We start from the raw sequence: 22754 nt of genomic DNA, 5'->3' as shown, positions 1-22754 counted from the left end.
TTTCGCTAAATTCATCAATTCTGGGTGTTTCATGACGTCTTTCCATTCTATTTGACTGCCATGTGATGTTTTCCCTGCCAGTTTATTATTTCTAGACATTTTGAATGGTAATACAAACGGTATTAAGGTGTGATCTGTCCAGGTTTGGACTTTGGGGCATTTGATTTGTATTTCTTGTAGATTAGTTGATATGCAATCGATCGTGTGACCTGCCTCATGCGTGGGCTGTGTGATGCATATATTGAGGCCTAGTACATCCATTGTGTCCCTGAAGGCAATTGCTGAGGCATCGGTGTGGGATTCAAGATGAATATTGATATCCCCTAGTAGTGTGAAGTTAGAAAAACGCATGGCCAGGGGGCTCAGTGCCTCTCCAATGCTTTCCAGAAAGCTTTTGCATGGGCCTGGGGGGCGATAAATTAAGGCACCAGCAAAGGTAAAGGAGTCGGTGAGTTTTAGTAAGAAGCCCATCGCTTCCGCATCCTTAAGGTCTTGGAGTTTCGTTGTGGTGCAGTTAAAGGAGTCTCTGTATATAATTGCTATTCCACCCCCTCGAGTCTCCTCCCTGTCTGTTCTTAGGATCTGATATCCCGGGGGTAGTGCGTGTACTATATCTGGTGTAGACCATGATTTTAGCCACGTTTCTGTGACGAACAGGCAATCAAGATTTTCTTCTAGAATGATATCGTATATGTCAAGTGCGTGTTTCGATAAGGATCTGGCGTTGATCAGTGCCCCTTTTAACTCTGCATTGTTATTAGTATATGCAGCAATCTGCTTCAGGTGAAAGACTCTTTGACATTTACAGCAACTTATCGGGCCTTTTAGTGTTGCTATATCTAGTTTACAGCTACATGTAGTAGCAGAGGTACCAATAGCCAGTAGCTCCTGGCTGCTATAGGTAGTAAGAGGCATGGCGGTGGCAGCGTTTCCTGCCCTATGCCCGGCCCAGGCACGGACGGGCACAGATGGGCGTACCTTTGGCTTACCTTCGGCGCGCCTTAGGTGCGCCCGCTGCGCTCCTTGGGGGGGGTTCCATTTTGTAGCTGCGAGGGCGGGAGGGTCCGAGCACTAGTCCGCTCGCCTACTCCTTCCCTCACCCAAGATGGCGGAGCCTAAAACGCGGTCCCCAGGTAGCAAGCAAATCGGCTACAAAGGTCGGCGTTTGAACGGGAGGCTGGTAGAGGGTAAAGGGGATCCCTTAACTGCCAGGAACCATATGCTCCCAATTACACCACCAGTGAAATATTTTAAAATCCGGCGCAATGACAATTTTAAAAAAAGATGCAAAATGGGTAAATGTACAAGCAACAATTCCACAAGTACACACAAATTATCAGAGTCCCGGCTTTCCGCCTCAGGACACCACGAAGCACTCAATCAGTCTGGGCTCGTGTATCTCTAGTTGGCTTTTGTAGCTGCGAGGGCGGGAGGGTCCGAGCACTAGTCCGCTCGCCTACTCCTTCCCTCAACCAAGATGGCGGAGCCTAAAACGCGGTCCCCAGGTAGCAAGCAAATCGGCTACAAAGGTCGGCGTTTGATCGGGAGGCTGGTAGAGGGTAAAGGGGATCCCTTAGCTGCCAGGAACCATATGCTCCCAATTACACCACCAGTGAAATATTTTAAAATCCGGCGCAATGACAATTTTAAAAAAGATGCAAAATGGGTAAATGTACAAGCAACAATTCCACAAGTACACACAAATTATCAGAGTCCCGGCTTTCCGCCTCAGGACACCACGAAGCACTCAATCGTGGCCTTCCCTGAGGGTTGAACAGGGCGTTCCGCGTTGGACTGCGACATTTGGACAGCAAGTGCCTGAGAGGCTTCCAGATGTGCCAATGCAGAAAAGACTTTTGAGTTTTTGATGAAGACACGTCGTGGAGTTTTGGAAACACGAACAATTGCACCTCTCTCCATATAATGAAAACCGCCTCCAAGGAGAAAACAAAAGAAAAACTAGAGCCTGGAATGTTCTATGCCTGCGAGAGTCAATACATAGGCGAGGGAGGGCTAATCAGCAAAAGCACGCAAGAGCAAAAAAGTCCAATGAGAGCCCCCTCACAACCACCTAGGAACATCAGAAGTTCACATAGAGGCACAAAGCAGTATACATATGCTTGAGTCAGGAAACCCTCATGCTAGGAATCAAAGCGCAGGGTGTTCATAACAATGAAAAGCAATATGATGGCATATTGTAGAGAAGGGAGAATCCAATAGGAAAGTCCCCGCTTCGTAGTAGATGAGGACAGCCTGATATGAATGCACAATCAAAAGGTTGCGTAGGTGGCGTGAAGAAAGGCGAGCTGTGTGAGGAGAGCGCTCGAAGAAGACAAAATGGCCGCCGAAGTCGCGATATTCGCGAGTAATACTCGCATAAGTTAAGGCAGGCAGGTTAAGGATATCAGCAGCGTGGAGATTGTAAAATTAGCTCACCATGAGTAATTGCAGGAGTCTGGAGCATGGCAGAGGGTCAGCCTTGTCCAGAGCGAATAGCGCGTTAGACGCGCGAAGCAGAAACAAAATGGCGGTCGCTGCTGTCAGGAAGCCGCGGCTGCTCGATACTTCGTCGGAAAAAAACGTGAAAATGCTCGGAAAATGCTTCGAGCTGGTATCACAGCATTCCCTTCAAGCTCCGATCCAAAGATTTTCTCCTGGAAAGTGGCAGCGACAGGTAGGAGAGGGTGAATCCCCCAGTCAGTACGGAGCGCTCACATCGGAGCTGCCGTCCTCATCGGGCGCTTAGCCACGCCCCTGGGACTTCCTCACCTTGATGTGGTACTTTTACTAATTCACTCAGTCAAGTCCTTTTCACCTTACAGCTTCTTGCTTTTAGTATTGTTGTTGCTAATATATATTATCTTTTATACATTTTATGCATTTTTTATAATTCTATTTTTGATTTAAAGTTTGAGTGCCTGGAAAATATTATTTACTAAGATTGTTTGGTGATCAGTATGGGCAAACCAAACCCTTCAACATCTCGCCCTTTAACTAGGCATAAGGCAGCTATGAGCCAACCACTGCCGAGCTTAACTGCTATTGATAAAATGTTGACAAAAACAATAGAGGTGGTGGCATCGGCTATAGAAAACATCGAAAGACGTCTTTCCATTACTCCTGCCATGCCCCCCGTCTTCTGAGGACTTCTCCCTAGCTATAGGTAATTGCCCAGAATTAACGTCTACAATGATGCCCTCCTTTGTAGAGATACCATGCGCACAGCCAGCTCCGGCTGATAGTGTCTCCAGCACTATTTAATTTTTAAAGCATTTGTGGGGTCTGATATATATTTAGTCTTGCTGAGGTTTATTTCTAGTCCCTTATGATCTTCAGTAATGGCTAACCCTGTCTATTGATATTTGTACCGCCCTTGGGGTCTGGGACAGCAAGATTGTATCATCTGCAAACATTAATGCACATATGTGAACCCCTCCTAACTTCAGCAAGTCGTGAGTGCAATTTTGTAGGTACTAAACTAAGTCATTCACATATAAAAGAAACGGAGTGGGGTGGAACACAACCTGTCTCACTCCCCTCTAACAGGAATAGCCTCTGTAAGTTCCTGCCCTGGTCCCCAATGCACATTAGCAAAGTTACCTTGGTGGAGCTTGACTATCTGTATCAGGATCTCCTGCGGTACTCCCTGTTGTCATGGAGATTCCCAGAGGAGATCCCTTGGTATCAAATCGAACGCAGCTTTCAAGTCTATATATGAAACATATAAGTGTCCAGACTTTAGTGTGACGTATTTCCAAACTACACATGACAATCTAAAGACCTTGTCCATCGTACTTGAATTGATTCCAAAGCCCGCCTGACGTGGTGACAGGATATCTCCACTTGTTTAATTTGTTCAGTACCTGTTTCGCATAGACTTTTGCCCTTCTTGTGGATGGGGATAAATTATGCCCCCTTCTGTGATTCTGAAATGGTCACCCCTGATGCCATTGCATTGCTTAGAAGATTGTTTCAGGAGATCCCCTGGTTTTTTATCTGGTCCTGGAACTTTTTCTAATTTGATAGCATCTATAGCTATTCTGATCTCTGCTTTGCTAAACTGAAGGGTCAATTTTAATAAGTTTTGGGAAGAGGCTTCAAGGCGTATAGTAAAATTTACACTAGGCACAAGGGTCCTTGATTACAGGTCAGAAAAGTGTCTGCGCCAAGTGCTTGGTCCAGATAATGTTCTGTGTCAGTCCTACCCTTTTTATATCAGTGTGCAAATATTCTCCAAAAGGAGGTCTGGTCTTTTGTTCTAGCTGCAGTGATAAGATCATCCCACATAGTATAATCCCAGCTCTTTAGTGCTCTCTTTTGTACCCTTTTGTATTCCATCCTTAGTTGCCTAATTTGTGCCATATTTTTATCCTTAAAAGCCACTCGTAGTGGGAGATGCGTGAGCGCGCGACGCAAAATGGCCTCCGCCTAGTGAACTCTGGTGCTTTATCGCCCGTTTTTCCTCATAAACACCGATTTTTTTTGTCAGAAATGCGGCTGAAGTGAGGTCGCTATATTAATTTTAACAGTACCTGTGGAGTGATGTGATTCCTGCGGATTCCTGCTGTATTTTATCGGAGAAAGCTGTTTTTATCCTCATTCTTCCCCTGCTCCAGTCTTGCCGTCAGGTACAGCCAGACTTGTTAGTCAGGAGGGTGGAGCAATCCTTCAGGAAAGGGCCTGGTTTGGGCCTTGCCACTCCCATAGCCCATTTTAGCTGTTGCACAAACTTTAATAAGGATTTCATCACTACTACATACATTTCTCCTCATTCTTTTTACTTTTTACGAATGTTGTGACTCTTAATATAACAAAAAATGGATAATAAAAATACTCTTCAGACTAAAAGGTTTCTCCACCAGCAATTAAATCAAAGGTGGTAGAGTCACCAGAGCCTTCATTATCCTTAATACTGGAAGAAATTCAAGCACTTCGCATTAACACTGATTCTATTGCCTCAGAGATTGAAAATGTGCGAAAGGAAATGGCGAGTCTGTCAATGGAAATCTCTGATAATGCCATAAAATACAAGATAATAAGGCTAAGCTTGAAACTTTTACCCCGCTGTAGCAAAAATATCGCCTATGTCTATGAGGCTTTTAGATATGGAAAATCGCAATAGACAATACAATGTATGCATTTTTAAGTTGCCAGAGGATGTTGAGGGTGGCAATTGCAGATTAAATTTAGAAAATCTGATCCCGGGCCTTCTGCAAGTTACATTTCCAGAAAGATTTGAGATTGATAAGGCAAAAAGGATTCGCTCCCATTGCAATCCTCAACATACTAAACCACGACAAATGATATTCAAAGTTCTCTGGCATCACCACCTAGTTTTGATTCGAAAACCAGCACGAGAAATTCCTTCTTTGATGGTCAATGGGAATAAAATCTTTATTCATCAGGATTTTGCTAAGGAGACAGTTTCAATTCGCAAAGAATTCACTGCTCTTCGGCCTCAACTACGAAGTCTTGGATTCAAATATGGTCTTTTTGACCCTTTAACAATGCGTATTTGGAAAGACAATCTTTCAAAATCTTTTCACCGTCCTGATGATCTACGAAAGTTTTTGGATCAGCATTCACAGCATTACAAGGATACTCCTGACTCTAATACTTGATTACATCTTACTGCGTATGTTCTGACTTACTAATGGTTTATTATCACATAGGGCTCCAACGGTTCCGGTCATGTTGATGGAGTGTATGTGCGTTTCATTATTGAAATGTATGTTCTCTGTTTTTTTTCCTTGTTTTCCTTTCTTCCTGTCCTTTTACTATTTCTGGAGTTACTATTTTCTCTTATTACCTCCCTATTTCTTTCTTTCCTCTTCTTGTTTTTTATTTTTTTCTCTCTTTTTATTATGGCTAATGTTCACAATATTAAAATTCTTTCACTAATGTTAAAGGATTACGTCATCCAGTTAAACGTACAATTTATTTTGATTATTTAGGTTCTTGTAAGGCAGATATTTGTTTAATTCAAGAGACTCATATAGATGACAAAATCTTAAATTATATGAAAAAAAAGTGGGTGGATACTATTGTTTTGTCGCCCGCTGCTGGTACAAAAAATGGTGTGGCTATTTTCTTTGCAAAAAAGTTACACTGCCAACTTTTGAGTAAAACTTCAGATACAGATGGAAGATATCTCATAGTTAAAATTAAAATTCATGATTCAGTCATCTTTTTACTTAATGTTTATGGTCCTACTGCAGATGATCCTTTTTTGGTCTAATATTACCACAGGGTTGGGTAAAGTTCCTTTAATTGTTGGAGGTGATTTTAATGTTATTGCTGACCCATTATTATATAGACTATCTAGTACTAAATGTCGCCCTCCTAAAGGTTTTCATGCTTTTAAATCATTTATTCATACCAACAAGTTAGTTGACATTTGACGACTGCATTTCCCTACAGAAAAATGTTTTATATTCTTTTCCAACCCACATAATTCACATTCTAGGATTGATTATTTAATAATTTCCACACAATTAATCCAATCTGTAAATACTCCTAAGATTGGCAATATTGACATTTCAGATCATGCCTTGATTTCTTTTGTTCTGAATTTAACTTCAAGTTTTACAAAACAATCGAGATGGGGTATGAATACAGGAATTGTTCTTAATGAACATTATAAGCCAAAAATCTTAAATGACATTCAAGATTATTTTTTACTCAAACTGAAGATTCCACTTCTATGGTCAATAGATGGGGCGCATTTAATTCCTACATTAGAGGTGTAACTATTTCCATTATGGCCTATGAAAGTAAAACATTTAATGCTCATATTAGGAATATGGAAAAACAAATAGCGAAGTTTGAGAGACTTTTTATTACGTCCAATGATCCTCAATTCAGAGTCAAACTACAATAGCTTCGATATAAATTTAACTCAATCCTTAGTAAAAGAGCTGGTATCCAAATCTCTAATTCCAAAGCTCAATTCCGTTTCAATGGCAACAGGTCTGGGAAACTTTTAGCTAATTATTTACGTATAAAAAAAGATAAAACTCAAAGTACTTCAATTCATGGCCCTGATGACAAAATTGCATATATTTTTTAAATTTTTATTCTAATCTTTATAACAAACCCGATTTTCATGATGCCTCCTTACTTGCCTCTTTTTAGCTACATGTGATTTGCCCAAGATTTCACAATCAGATAGACTATTATTACAGATGAAATTTTAGCAGCCATAAAATCTCTTAAAAAAATAAGTCCCCTGGCCCCAATGGTATTCCAGCTGAGTTTTATAAAGTATTTCAATCTCAACTTCTACCTTATTTATCTCCACTTTTTACTTTTTTTAGTACTTCAGGAACTATCTCAGATTCTTTTACTGATGCTTTAATTATTGTACTCCCCAAACCGTATAAAGACCCCACTCTTGTTTCAAATTATCGTCCAATATCTTTAATTAATCAAGACTGTAAATTATATGCTAAAATACTTTCTTCTAGATTGGCACCTGTACTAGATTCTATTATTCACCCAGATCAATCTGGTTTTATGAAGAATAGATACTCTACAAATAACACAAGAACCTTACTACATGTTATTGAACAAAGTTCCACTTTAACTTCCCCCCTCAGGTATTATGGCTTAGGATGCAGAGAAAGGTTTTGATAAAATTCACTGGCAATTTTAATTTCAGACCTTGTTATCATTTAATTTTGTTACTGCGTTTATTTGTATGATTTCTGCTCTATATTATGCTCCCACTGCTCGGTTATTTATCAATAGTCAAGTGTCAAGTCAATTTTCCCTTTTTAGAGGCACAAGACAAGACTGCCCCATTTCTCCGCTTTTATTTTTAATTGGCATTGAACCATTCCTTACTCATATAAGAAAATGTGATTATATTAAAGGAATCACAATGAAGGGGGTTACTATCAAAACCCTGGCTTATGCTGATGATGTGCTTTTATTTATTAGTTATACTATATCCTCAGTTCCCTCCTTATCAGACATTATTACAAAATATTCTATGGTTTCTGTTTACAAACTTAATATTAATCAAAATAAAAAAAAATTCCCTTAAACATCTTTCGTACTCATGATATGTTGCCTATGAATGATATTATTTGACAGAAACACAAATTAAAATATCTTGGTATTTTATTTTCGTCTTCCATTAAAGCAACACTATCATTGAATAGTAAGTTTATCTTAAATTATATTAAAGATAAAATGTCTAAGTGGTCCTCACTTCATCTCTCCTGGTGGGGTAGAATGGATTCCATTAAAATGACTATTGCTCCAAAAAAATGTTACACCCTTGCTATGATCCCTACTCAGTTTCCATTGAAATTTTATAAAGATATTGATAGACTTCTTTCCAAATTTCTTTGGAACAATGAATCACCTTGTATTTGTTATAAAAATTAAAAATATCCAAATGTAATGCTGGCTTTTGGTTGCCTAACTTTTTTCTATATCACAAAGCATTTATTTTGGAACAAAGTTCTTTATAGTTTAATCATTTCTATTTAAATAATCCTCCTACTTGGTTTCATATAGAGAAGTCTATTGTAAATCCTTTTCCATTACCCACCTTACTAACAATGTCTAATAAGTCAACAATTTTGCAACAATATGTTATTCTTAAATCCACTAAACTAATTTTTAATGACTTGGATTCAAATTTTTTATCTCCCATATTCGATACTGAAGGCTTGTCATTATGGCATAGTAATGTTATTAAATTGAATAGAAATGTTAATTTCGGGAATTCCTGGATTAAGGCGGGTATTTTTTATGTTAAAGATATCTATTCCAACAATGCTTTCATATCATTTGAAGCATTACAAACAAAATTCAGTTTACCTCGATCTGATTTTATTAAATTTTAGTATTTATGTAATTAAATTTAAGATTCTAACCATCATGGTATTCCATCTAATGCTAAAGCAGATTTAGTGGTATATATTCAAATTATCTCTACGTCACCACATACTGTTTCTCTTCTATATAAAAAATTATCAAATTCTATTGCAAACAATTTAAATATAGTCTAGTTTTTTTGGAATAATGAACTCTCACTTTCTTTATCTAATGATACTTGGAAGATTATTTGCCTTAATAGTATTTCAGGCTGGTTACCTGTTTTGCTTTACCAAACCAATTCTTTTCTTTTATTCAATTGTTTGTGGACACCATTCTGTTTATTTTGTGCTAAATTGATACAATCTGAAACTTGTTGGCATTGTAAATTACATCCTGGATCGCTACAGCATATGGTTTTTGATTGTGCTTCAATTTTTAAATTTTGGTCTGATGTTTGGGATATTATACAGAAGATATTGAAAATCCATCTAACATTTTTCAATTTTTTTAGTTACCTATTGATATATATTTATCTTCATAATTGCATATTTCTAACTGATATATTGTTTTACTGTCATTATTTTTCATTACTTATATGATAATAGTGGCTCTATTTATAATAGATGAATAGTAATTATACATGGCTCCCCTCCCTCCGTTCCCTTTTTGTTTTATCTTCCCTTCTTTAATTATTTTTAATATTTCTTTACCTATTATAGTTCAACTGCTGTTTTTGTACCTTCCATATTGTGAACAGGTATTTTCGTTTATTACTAATTTTTCTGTATTGTCTGTATTTGTTGAATAATATGAAAATTCAATAAAATATTTTGAACTTAAAAAAAAGCCACTGGTAGTCTTCCTTTAACTGAAGAGCATTCTTTGTTGTACCAGAGAGTGGTGGATTGGCTCTTAATGCCTAGATTTGAGCCTGTTATTTGGGGTTTTGTCAGAAAAGCTTTTATGCTCTCAGCCAAACGAAGATGAATGTGTGCTGGTATAGAGCCGGATGTACATCACCATAGGGGATAAAGGAAACATAAAAAGCATTATAGACACAGGTGTGGGGCTCAATTTTATCAACAACAGTGGACCATTTGACTGATCTGCTGTTGTTACTGACCGACAATTGTGCCGACTTGTTCCCTATGTCAGCGTTATAAGTACCAATCAGTCTCCCTGTCAAAGTTATTCATAGTGGGAGATGATCACTTTCTTCTCTATTGTCCAGCTTAAAGTAATTTATGTATCCCCAGTATGCTGTGCTCACCATAATATAATACATTCTATATTTGGTTGTACCCCTTTTAAATATATGGGAGCATCAGCTGTCTGAGGGAAACTGACCACAGCCATCGTTCTATAGTTAAGTGGACTAGTTGTATGGCTGCTGTTGAGCACGGCTCCGAGGAGTTCATATTTTGAGGGGCAATTCCTCTTGCCAAGTCTTCAGCCGTAAAGATTGTTTCTAACCCCAATATGGGTTTAAATCTGCAGTTAAAGTCTCCCCCACAAAAGCAGCTGCATCTGGCTCTATAAGTTCACAAGCCCTATCTAACAGATGTACCACTGGTGACTCTATACAAAGTAATCTCGGTCTTATATAGATATTAAAAACATACAAATGCATTCTGTTTGAAGATTTTAACTTCAGCACTAGAATATCTGGAGAAATACTACTCATGACTTCTATGGTTATATTTAGGTTGATCTTTACCCATATTACCAGCTCACTCGAGGGTCTCCCTTTATTTGACGGCATTGCAACTACAGTGGATGTCGGGTACCTTAATTTATAAGGGGGTTCTGCTAGCCAAGTTAGCCAAGTTTCGTGGAATAGGCAAAGATCGACGTTCCTTATGTATTTCTGTAAATCCGGGTCTAAGAGTATTGTTTTAGCGCAGCTACATTCCAAGAAATCATCACAATATTTTGTGGGGATACCTCGAGATTCGGGTCAAGAGTATGTTCAGATTGCATAATTTTATTGACCATGGTACCAGATGATGTTCCTTTGTGTACTTGGATGTTTTTGTCTCCAGTTTGCCAGTCAATATAGGGATTCAAGCAACATCTAAGTTATTTGATATTGATACACTCTTTTCATTGGTATTATCCCACCTAGCCAGTCAGTCTATTGATTTCAGATTGTCAGCATCCAGACGTGAAAGTAAAGGGTAGCATAAAATACCCATGTACTTTAAGTACAAGGGACGAGTACGAGCTGCTTGATTTGTTGATTAATTTTTGTCATTGGTTGAAAGACTTTCAGTTTAAAAAAGTAATTTCCAAATGCAGGGTGTGTGTGAAATTAGTTTGTTTTGGCTCAATGTGTTGTGAAAGCACTTTGCCTGTTTGTGCTATTTTTCGAATGCACATGTCAGAAACAGTGTGTTTTTTATAAACCTGGGGCCAAATTACAATAAGTGCCCAGGGGGTACAACGGGTCTTTGCGCCCGCTGTGCACACCCCAGGGCACTTTGATATTATAGAAGGGGGTGCAGACGCTTATACGGCCCCTTCTATAATACCGATAGCGCTGGCGCACATAAAGCGCATAGGGAGGTGCCCTATGCAAATGAGGAAATTCCTTTGACTCTACGCCTACGCCATATTACAGAAGCAGTCAAAGAAGCCCTCAGGAAGTGCACTGACAGTGCACCATTTGAAAGGTGGCGCACGGTCAGTGTGCCTCCTGAGAGCAGCCCTCTGCAGGGGGTAAAGGGGCTCCCATGGACCCCCCCAGACATCCCTTTGCAGGCGGGTGCAGTCACTGACTGCACCCTCCTGCAAGGGGATCTCGATTACCCTGTAAAAGTGCAGGCGAGTGCCGCCTGCACTGTGAAAACACGGAGCAGCTGCTCCGTGTTTTCACATGAATGTGCTGCCCCCTGGGGCCAGCACATACATCATAATAGAGTGCATTGTGTTTGTTTGCGCCGGCGCACCTTTCAAAAGGTGCACCGGGCACAAACAATCACAATGCATAATACGGCCCCTGATGTGCAATCAAAATGGTATCATTCTGATTTGCAATTTATGGAAGTTTATTTGTATAAATATTCAGCTGCTTTTTTCTGGGGCAGGGTGACGGGTATTGGTTCACTATAATACTTTTAAGCTGCATCTGTTACCTCTGCCTTAAATCTGGAGTACAGTAATTGTAAGTAAATTCTTTATTCAAATGTGCTAAAAAATGCGTCATTTTGTCCCTATCTGTCAACATTTTCTGCAGGGGTGAACCCATAAATTCTCTTTGGAGCAGTCAGAATCCCTCTCTTTGCTTGCTTGATTTAGGACAGGTAATATTTTAAAGCCCCATTTTCAAATTTCACCACCTGCCACTGATCTGCATGCATGCAGAGTTTGGGGAGTTTTCTGCACTCGCTGCTTCACAGAGTACATGTGCGGAGGGGAGTTTTGTTCTTCGCTCATGCTCCCCAATGTCAAGGTGGCGAACACGAAAAACTCACCTCCCGGCGAGATTTCTCAACGCGGGAGGTAGGAGTTCTCAATGCAGGCAGTCGCGGATGTTCGCGACCGCTCGTGTTGAGATACTTTCTGGTCGCGTTGAGAAAATGTTGCCGCTCGAGTAGAAAATCTACTTGAATGGCAGAAAAGAAGCAACAGCCTCTTGCGCTGCACATGGTGCCATACACGTTGATTTTCAAGCGCAGACAAATGCTCATGATAGAAAGAAAAATGATATAGCTTAAAATATATAATCTATGTACCTAGCCAACTGTGGGTTACTTTCGATGTCATTTTCCTTCAGGTAAATGTTTTGGAGAAAAATATTGTCTAGGAAAATATTCTACTCATTGATATTTAAGTTCAACTCCATTAAAAATGGACCGGATACACAGTGTGCATAATCTAATTTCCAAACATCTGATTCTAAAAAGTTAGCACTGCCTTCATAGACACAGTCGATGTTCCAAACTTGTGAGTATTGATTATCCTAGGAATAAACTCTATATTTTTTAGCAAATATTTTCTACAGCAGTACTCAGACTACAGCATCAAAAAGTAGAAGCACATTGGTATGCTCTGTGTCTGCATTTGATAACATTCATGCAAGCTTTCAACATGCCACTTTCTATGTCCTCCCACAGGACGATATTGAACGGATTCTTCTTTCTCTATGCCAGCGATGGGATTCTTGTGATATTAGCAGAGAATGTGTTATGAAACATATAGAAACATTTGACATTTTCTCAGAATAATTATCGCAGAGGCTGATGATTTTAGAACTAAATGTTTGCCCAATAACTGGGGGCTCTAGCCTTCATCATCAATTGAGTCTTGGTATACGTGTGATTTACTGATACTAGATGTTGGACTTTGCCTCTTCTACAGGGTCAAATCCAAATTTTTTAGCTTTTACCCTCTTGTTTTCTGAACCCATTGTTGTTGGTTTTTAGGACTCTGCACACTTTACCTCTGCTAACAAGTGATAAAGTGCTTGTGCTCTCTCTTTTAAACATAGCAGAATTGACTTACACTGAATTGGCATATTTAATTTACTTTGCATCCCTAGGAAAGTGGTGATACATGTGGCCAGGGTCTGTACATGAAATGCTACTCGTGGGTACGCAGCACTGATTGTGCTACCCACTTAAGTAGCCCTTTAAACATGTCTCAGGCCTGCCATTGCAGCCTCTGTGTGCAGTTTTAAACTGCCACTTCGGCTTGGCAAAATAAACCCTTGGCTATGCCCAGAGGGCAGGGTGCAGTGTATTCAAAAAGTCAAACATGCATGTTTAAGTTTTACATGTTCCGGCAGTGAAAACACCTACATTTGTTTTTCACTACTGCAAGGCTGTCCTCTCACATAGTATAGCATTGGAGTTACCTTAATACATTTAATAAACTGTAACTTCTAATTGGGAGCTGGTGGACATGGACAGGTCGCATTTGGTGTCTAAGGAATTATAATCAAAAGCTCTCTTTAATTGTAAAGCCAGATTTTTAATCACAACTCTGAAAATGCCACTTTTTGATAGGTGGTATTTTCTTGTCCTAACCATTTGGTGCCTACAGCCTGATCTTGGGCTACATGACTAGGTGTAGCTGGCAGCTGGGCTTTGTGTATTGAACCGGAACAGTGAACTTAAGGGAAGATAGGTGTAGACAGCATGTGCAACTCTGAGTTAACCTACCAAACTTGCAAATCACAAACTTCCTGCATGAGCGCTCTCAGAAACAGGCAAGTCTTTTGTGACCCCAGACAAGCTGAGGCCAGGACAGGGAGGAAGGAGATTCCTGACACCTCAGGGAGGTGGAAAGCTCTAGAAGCTTCCTCCACTTCAAAGCAGGCACCAGATATACATGTTGATCCTCAGATCCCAACTTTTCAGTATACTTCTGGACCTGTGAACTCTACTAGGAAGAACTGATGTGCTGCTGAAAGGACTGCCACACTGCTGCTTTGAAGGACTGCTGCCCTTCTGTGCTGACCTGCTGCTCTCTGCCCTCATGCCTGGGTGAGAAGGACTGGACCTGCATCTCTAAACACAGGACCCTAGAGTGACTCCAAGAACTAGTTGTCTGGTTTCCTGATCAGAAGCCTCAGGAACATGACAGGCTTCTATCAACCTTGAATTCAGCCCCTGGACACTTCCATCTGTAAGTCCTAACCTAACAAGTGGTGCTTCCCAGACCCAGCTCACCCAGTGCATCTCCTCTGCTGCTCCGTGCAACCCCGAGCACAACCAATGCATCACCTTTGCTGTGTGGTCTTTCCTGGTGCAAGAACTTTGTATTACAGCCCGCAGCCCTTCGGAACCACAGCTGTGCAATGCATCCCAAATGCAGGCCCTGACATCACAAGTCTCTCATCGGTGGCAGCCTCGATGACGACGCAGGACTTCACAACGTAAGCCTCATAGCTTCTTCAGAAGCAGACAGATTGTGATGCATCCTTAACGCAGGACTAAGCATCCCAATCCCTTCATCAATGGCCTCCTCGATGACAGTGAAGGACCTCTCAACATAGCCTCACAAATCTGCGGAACTGATACTGTGCAACGCATCTCCGACCCAGACCTTGAATCGCTATACCTGCGCAACACATCCTCGTAGTGGGCCCAGCAAATCCTCGCAACCACGATTTAAGGTACTCTTGTTCACGAGACCTAAGTGAGTTCCTGTAGACAGCTCAGTCTCTATCGCAGTCATCCTGTACTTTGTCACCTGTCTAGCGCAGCCACATGTCCACTGTTAGCGCTTTGTGCTATTTTCACTTAAATATTTAAAATTGCCTATCTCTCATTCTACTAATTGGATTTTTGTTGTTTTGGTTTTAGTTCGTTTATTAAATCTACTCTATCTTTCTAAGTTGGTGTGGGATTTTATTGTGTTATGTGTTTACGTTATTACTGGTTGAAGTGCTGCATAACTACTTTATACATTGCCTCTGATTTTAGCCTGACTGCTCTGTACCAAGCTGCCAAAGAGTTGAGCACAGGTTAATGTGGGGTTTACTTGTGCCTCACCATGACAAGGATTATGCTTTCTGCTTCAGTAGAGTTTCTCCCCCTGAATTATTAACCCATTTTCTTACACTAGACAAATTATGTGGTTAATTGCAACCGTAGCTTGCACTGCACAAGATGGTGGCCTTCCTTTAGCTGTTGTCTTAGCACATGGTGGACAAGCTAGCAGGAACATACTGCTTCCCATGCCCCCTCCGCAAACAGGTTCTGACTTGTGGATGGATGGCTGCAGCCCGCCTAATCATGAGCATACCTCCGAGAGTATCCGCCAAACCCGCCATTAAGGCGCTGCACTGGCTGCCAGTCCGCCAAAGGGTGGAGTTTAAGGCCATGTGCACGGCCCATAAACTAATCAACAGATCGGGACCTGCGATCCTCAGTGATCTGGTCACCCCCTACATTGCACCAAGGGCCCTACGGTCTGAGAACGAGCACCTGGCCAACATCCCTAAATTCAAGAGAACACGCACTGGAGGCCGACGTTTCTCTGTCAAAGCGTCCACTGGTTGGAACTCTCTCCCACGCTCCCTTAGACTGGAGCCCAACCACCTGACATTCAGGAAAAAACTTAAAACCCTTTTGTTCCCTAAATAAACCCTCCACCTCTCTCCCCCTCAGTAGGACTCAATGTTAACAGCGCAGGGATGCCCTCGGGTCACCAGGCGCTATACAAATTGCTAAATAAATAAATAAATAAATAAATAAATGGTGAGGAAGCTGCCAGCCAATACCATATGTATAGATTAGGTTTACCCATCCTTGGTGAAATGCCCTCATCCGGTTTCCTGTATTGTTATTTTTCTCTAAGTCAATGGGAACATATGGGGAGGTCGGCCTGGAATCAACAATAAAACCATGTCCATTGCACACTGATCTGTATGTGATTCTTGACCTCAGAGCCCAGAAAAAGTAGGACAACTACATGAGGAAGAACCTTTCCAGAAATGTACTATATTGAATTTTCGATTTGTATAAAATTTCATATCCTTAATAAGATCACAAAGTGCTTCAGGGTCATTAGCTAAAGAGCAACCCTGATTGCTTTGCAGAAATAATATTTTTTGGTTTATGGTGAAAGCACTGGGTGTTATGTCTGAGAGTCGGACGTGTGTTCAATTGACTGCACAGTGAACTTGTGCTTAAGCAAGCAATCAAGTACTCTTATTTTTGGTCATATCTTTGTCCTCTACCTGATTATATTCTTCTGGTCTTTATTCTTAGGCTAAGCGTAACACACATAAGTTGCTTTAGCGTAATTAAGAAATATTAAAGCACACTTACCCAAGATTAATCAGAATTATGAGGGGAGTGTAACCTAGAATTTAGCTTGTTTTTTCTTAAAGCAAAATGTTCCCTCACATCCCAAAAATATTTGAGGCTGTCATGAACCTACTTGTTCCTATGTCACTTATCTGAGTCCTCATGAGCCCCTAGATCTTCCAAACCATGGTCCTCCAGATCCATTTTTCCTCCTACTCCCTGACTTGGGACCCCCAATTCGTGTCCTCCTGCCTCTGGTTGACCTTGGTAGGGTCTTCCTAACTCAGATCCTTCCGGCCTGCCAACTCTTGTGGAACTGAGTCCTCCTTCCCTTGTTCTGAATCTCTGGACTCTGATCATTCTGCACTTTTACCTGTCTGTCTGTGCACATTGGTCTTAGTCCTCTTTGTTATGTTCTTTACCGGACTGGTAACCCTAGTTATCCTGGTCCACTTGGTCTTGACGTTGTTGATACATGCCTGACTGATCCTCCAGACTAAAGTGGTGCTAGTCCTGGCCTCCCTGGTCCTCAGCATCAGTCAGGTAGGACTTTGAAGTTTGTTCTGACTGTATAACAGGGCATCACAGAGATCTGCCTCAACACCATTTCGGTTTTCTCTTAGTCGATGTTCGTGCTAAGCACCAGGTAGGGCCCAGCCCACTCGAGCATTGGTTACCATGTCATAATTGAAACTGCATGTCCCAAGATGCACTGTGCAGTTGATTACAATGCCGGGACTGTCTAAAGTGATCACATATCGTACGGGGTTAGTTAACAGGTAGAGCCCACTCTGTCAACCATAGTAATAACCAAAAGTGCAGGCGCTCAAGCACCACTACTAGCTATCAAATCAGTCTGTGTTCAGGGTACCCCAGACAACTCCCCATTGACATCTATCAACCACGACCCACACACATCAGCGGCCAGATCTCAAATTCTAGCCTGTAACCTCTGCCATTCGTGCATCTTTCTAGCTGTCCCTCACATCTTTAGCCAGCTAACAGACAGCCAGTTTTGCAAAACCTCCCACTTACCCACTGAGTCCTTGGTTCTGTGCGCTGTGCATCCCACTGTGCTGGTGGTCACAGACGGCCCATGTCAGTCTGCCACTATGCCACACAATGCCCAGTCTCCATCATTCACTGGAAAGTCAGGTGTTTTATTGTGGACTCCCTGTCTGAACCCTGTCCAGCCTTTTACTCAACCTTAAACTGAAAGCTTGTCCAGGCTGTGTTCACCTATATGAATGTCTCCTTTGCTCTCTCCACCAGATGATCTGTGCATGCCAATTACCTAGTTGCTTTCCTCACCTCTTTGCTGTGTCTCACGTCCTCTCAAGGGCTACCTCTCCACGTCCCAGGCAAGTTCCTATTATTTAAGTGCTCCTTTAATTTCTGGTCCAGATAAGCCCACATCTCTGTGCTCCCTCTTTGCTGCTGCTTCTTTCATGCTGTCCCTGTGCTTTCAGGCAACTATCCTTGACAAGGAGTCCACGTTTGGTACACATCCTCCCATAAGAAGAAATAAACAGAAACTCAACTTTCAGAAACAGCGAAAAGGCCCTGAAGGACAATCTATAAAATATTAAAAACAACGTCTTTCCATGAATTACAAAAACATGTATTAGACAAGTATTAACTTACATACTAAATATTTGTGGAGCTTTAGTGATCTATAGGCATTCAGCCAAATCACCCAGACTGTGGGACAGAAAAGTGAGTGCATTGCCATAGACTGAGTCTCAGGAAGCAGCAGTGTGTAGCCTCTGTGCTTGGCATTTCTGCAGAAGTAGTACTTTGCAGTTACAGATTTCTGTATTCCCTAATTTAATTTTATACTGATGTTTTTATCCATGAATAACTTAGTTGTATTCATAGATTTACTTGTTTACATCTTTTTTTAAACTTTTGTACATGCACTTAGTTTTCAAACGTTTGACTCTATCCTGCATCCCTGTTCTACGATGGCCATCACCTTACCATGCATGGAGTCCCTTTTTTATTTTGGTGTTATTCATGGTAAACACCCCTCTGGCTAAATAAAGAGCCACTTCAGAATACTTATATTGTCACTAGTCTACTGATGCATAATTCCTTCTATACATCCAGCTGCTGGTTTATGGCATTTTCAACCATTTATTCAAATGCTGCCAAATCGCAGAGATTATGTATTATTTGTCTGGTGCCAGGGTAAATAGCAGATATTTGATACTATGTGGTTTGTGACCGAATAAATTGCTACTTCCTTTTGGAAAATGCAAGTGTATTCTGTGTTCTTTTTTAATGGCTGGCCTGCGAAGCTGTTGTTACTAATTGTTTCAAATATATGTAGAGATGGGGTTGGCTGCTCCCAGAGGGGTATTACTCTCTCACCTCATCCAATTGGCTGTGGGAGTATTAGTCCGGCTCCTATGCATTGCTTGATTTGAAATGCTCAAGGGACTATTAGATACATATTGAGTTCTACACTGAATTGTGATGCATTGAATTATGTATCTCATAGTTGCCCTATATACAAAAAGCACTCTTTGATTTGTTGTTTTTAGCACTGCACCATTCTTGTTTTTAGATGTTTTTCAAGACTCAAGCTGCAAGCCAGGAAAATTGACTTTACTAAAGCTTGTTGTACTTAGCACCTGGTTACCACATTCTGCCATCAATGTTAATCATGAAACTTTCGAGTGCCACACAAAGAATAAGTATAGCAAAATAAGCAACACCAACTCAGCTGGAGAGTGGTAAGGGTGTGGTATGTAGCCGGTGGTGCATTTTGGAGCAGAAGGTTAAAAATATATTACTACAGCATGGTGTGGTGGCGCGCTGTCATATGGAGGCAACATATTTGTTATTGAAATGCCAACAAAATTCACATTGACATGCAGTTTTACTGATGAAACTATCTAGCGCACAAACAATAATATGTAGAATTCGGGTTGCAGCAAATATTTAATATTTGCACACCACCAAGTAAAGTATCTTAATTTGTTTTGATCCCATTAAGATCTTTGTTTCTATCACACTTCAGAATTACAAAAATGTGCTTCATTTGTGCTTTAATAACTGGATGTGTTTAAAATTATTTGTATAGTTCATTTACAAGTATTTAAAGTTTAAAAAATGACATCCAATCCTTTCACACTCCCCGAATGCCAGCAAGATTGTCAGATAGTTCACTTTACAAAATCACCTACTTTTGCAGTCTGAGAATGAAAACACCAATCTACATGTTATGAGAATAAGCAACAATTTGTCAGAAGAATCTTCCTTACATTTGACTCTGTCTTTGAATGCATAACAAATAGGACAATATAAAAACAAAATGTAAAGGCATCTTTAGTCACCTTCTGAACTCCAGGTTGTTTATTTTGTGGGTGCTGCAGCACCCCCATTCCTAATTGCAGTGCCAATGCTGCTTGTGCCCAATTTATCACTCCAAGTTAAACTCTAAATGGGCTTGAAGCTGGAACTTTCCCCTTGCAAATTCCTCCAGGCAGCAGTGACCATAAGGGCAAAGGGGCCCAACCCAACAGACACTTTTTATGTTCAGGTCAGGCAGCCAGGCACTGTCCTTGTGCTAAATGCCCATATACCTGCCTGCCTGCGCTGAACTTTGCCAGGCTAAAAATGTCTCAGCCCTGTGGGAGTGACCGTCTCAGATCGGCAAAGTGCTTGGTGGCCCACCACCTCATGACGAGGGTGGCTGTCACGGATAGCCTTGGACCTGGACGCTTCAGTTTTAAGTTCCAAAGTGTCCAGGACTGAGTGTCCATCAGTGATGCTCCTCATGCAGAGGGGTGGGGTCAGCAGTCTCACTCACCCCATCACACTCCGAGACGAACAAGGCACTGACGTCTCCACTCATTGGCTGACCCATAACAAGTTCAAACAATGAGAGAAGGGGGAAATCCCAATCATCAGGAACCACAGCGTCTTCTCTCCCTCCACCCGAGATCTCCGCTGCAACTTGGGCAGTTTTTTGTTTTTGTAATGTTTGCTGCATGCATGCATATGTTTATGCATGAATAAATGTGTATTTGAGAGTGTGCTGGGAATGGCGGTGCATATGTGTGTGTGTGTGTGTATGTGTGTGTGCGTGTGTGTGTTTGTGTAGGGTGGATGAACATGGATTTTGGAAAAGGGGGTGGTGATGGACAGAGTTTCTGAATGATGCAGAATACTCTTACCCAGTCAAGAGATCAGGGCTTGATCCATCACCATTTTTTAGCTCACTGCACCATCCCAGCTCAGAACCTGGCTACATGCAAATTAGTCTGTTCCTGTCCCAGTGCATGATGGGAACAGGGCAAACCAAACTACCAAGCCAATTCTTATACTGGGAAGGAAACAAGCTTCCGAACATGTGCATGCGTGTGAGTGCATCAGTGTGTATGAGTGTGCCTGTGTGCCTGTGTGGCCTGCCCGCCCGCTCGAATTACCAGCTGCCACTGCCTCCAGGTTTACCTGGAAGAATGTGTTCAGTGAAAGCGCTGCAAAAAAGGCAAATAACTTGGCACTCTTAAGGACTGGAACCCCAGAGGAAGCTGAATTTGCCAGATCAATTGGAATTACAAATATGGTTACACTGTTGTTCAGGAGTTTTTCACCCAGAGACTTTTGATGCTAAAAGGCGAAATGCCAGATGAAAATCCAGCAGAAAATTGGGAAAACATACAGGAACTGCTGTAGGGAAATGTTGGAATCAGTCACAAAATATTCTGTTGTAATACGACAAACACACTAGCAGGTACTTTTTCCACCTGATATTCCAACCTCTGAAAATTAGGCTATTAAAAAATATAGTGGCAACATTTGGCACAGGTCAATGACTCATGTGGGTATTCTGGTTACTATTTTAAATAAGATGTGTGTGTTTGACATGTTTTTATCTATTTCCATGTATTGATCCTAGTGACATTCTCATGTAGAGGGCAAGGATTGCTGCGTTTTTCCTTTGAAAGGGTGAATCTATAGTCAGAATGTGTTTGGCACTTGGTCACTCGATTACGTAGTTCCTATTTTGGAAGTTTTTCATAATTGGGCTCCTGGCCAGCACTTCTAAGTATGCTTTTAAAGAATGTGTGGGACTCCGAATAATACAGAAGAATGCTGCTTGGAAGGAATCTCAAGCTTGTAGTGTAGCAATGTTGACACAGGCTGTGCCAGCAAGTGAAGCGATATTGTTGTTGGGATTTAAGATACTGATCTAAGAAAGTGCAGATCGCACTAAGTGTGAGGAACTCTCTGGTCCAGCAGTGAGAGAATAAAGGTCTAATGTGGAATCCCAGAGATTCCATCAGGCCCGAACAAAGCCTATCAAGAGAGATGACGCAAGCGCCCGCAAGGAGCTCCCGGTTCATTGTCTGGGAGACTGGACAAGCATACCAGGCCTAAAATCTCTATCTGGTAATGTGGGAAGCAAGTCACAGTCTAAAAATGCAACGCAGCTGAGGAGATAAAAGGCATAATGTGCAGGTGTCAGAAATTGTAAGAGCATTATTTTTCACTAGGCAATACTCTTAAAAAAGAAAGTACTTTACTGTTAATGGCTTAGACTATATTTAATTCTAGATAGCCTTTAAGGTTTGTTGAAGGTGAAAATGAATAATGGGGTAATTTAGAGTATTTTTTTTATTTATTTGAGCAGCAATAGTTAATTAGTTAATTTGGGGTAGGTGTTTTTATCTGTGCAAATAGTTTATTGGAAAGCAAACCCTCATTAGAATATCCTAATATTCGAGTACACGATCCACATATCAAATCATTACATGGGGGCCCATTATAATGGACGGGACCGACCGCCAGACGTGTGGCGGTCCCACTGTGCCTATTAAGATGCGACCACCACCCTGTCGGTCGCATTCCGCATATTTAACATTGTGGTGGCGGTGCTGTAGACAGCACCCGCCACAATGTTAAAAAGGCATGTTGTGCATTGGCATGCACAAGGTGACAGGCACCGCGTGGTGCCTGCAACCTTGTGCATGCCAATGAAGGGGGTACCATGGGTACCCCTATGTTCATCCCCCACTCCTCCAACACCCGGGGGCCCGCAACGGGCCCCCCATGCCAAGATTGCATGCCTTTCAATGGCAGAGTCTCCGCCATGGATAGGGATTCTACCGCACCCATCATAATATGGATGGCAGTGCCTGCCAGGCACCGTCA

This window comes from Lissotriton vulgaris, chromosome 6, assembly GCF_964263255.1.
Source record: "Lissotriton vulgaris chromosome 6, aLisVul1.2, whole genome shotgun sequence".
In the NCBI taxonomy this organism is placed as follows: domain Eukaryota; kingdom Metazoa; phylum Chordata; class Amphibia; order Caudata; family Salamandridae; genus Lissotriton; species Lissotriton vulgaris.
This window is presented reverse-complemented; position numbering follows the sequence as displayed.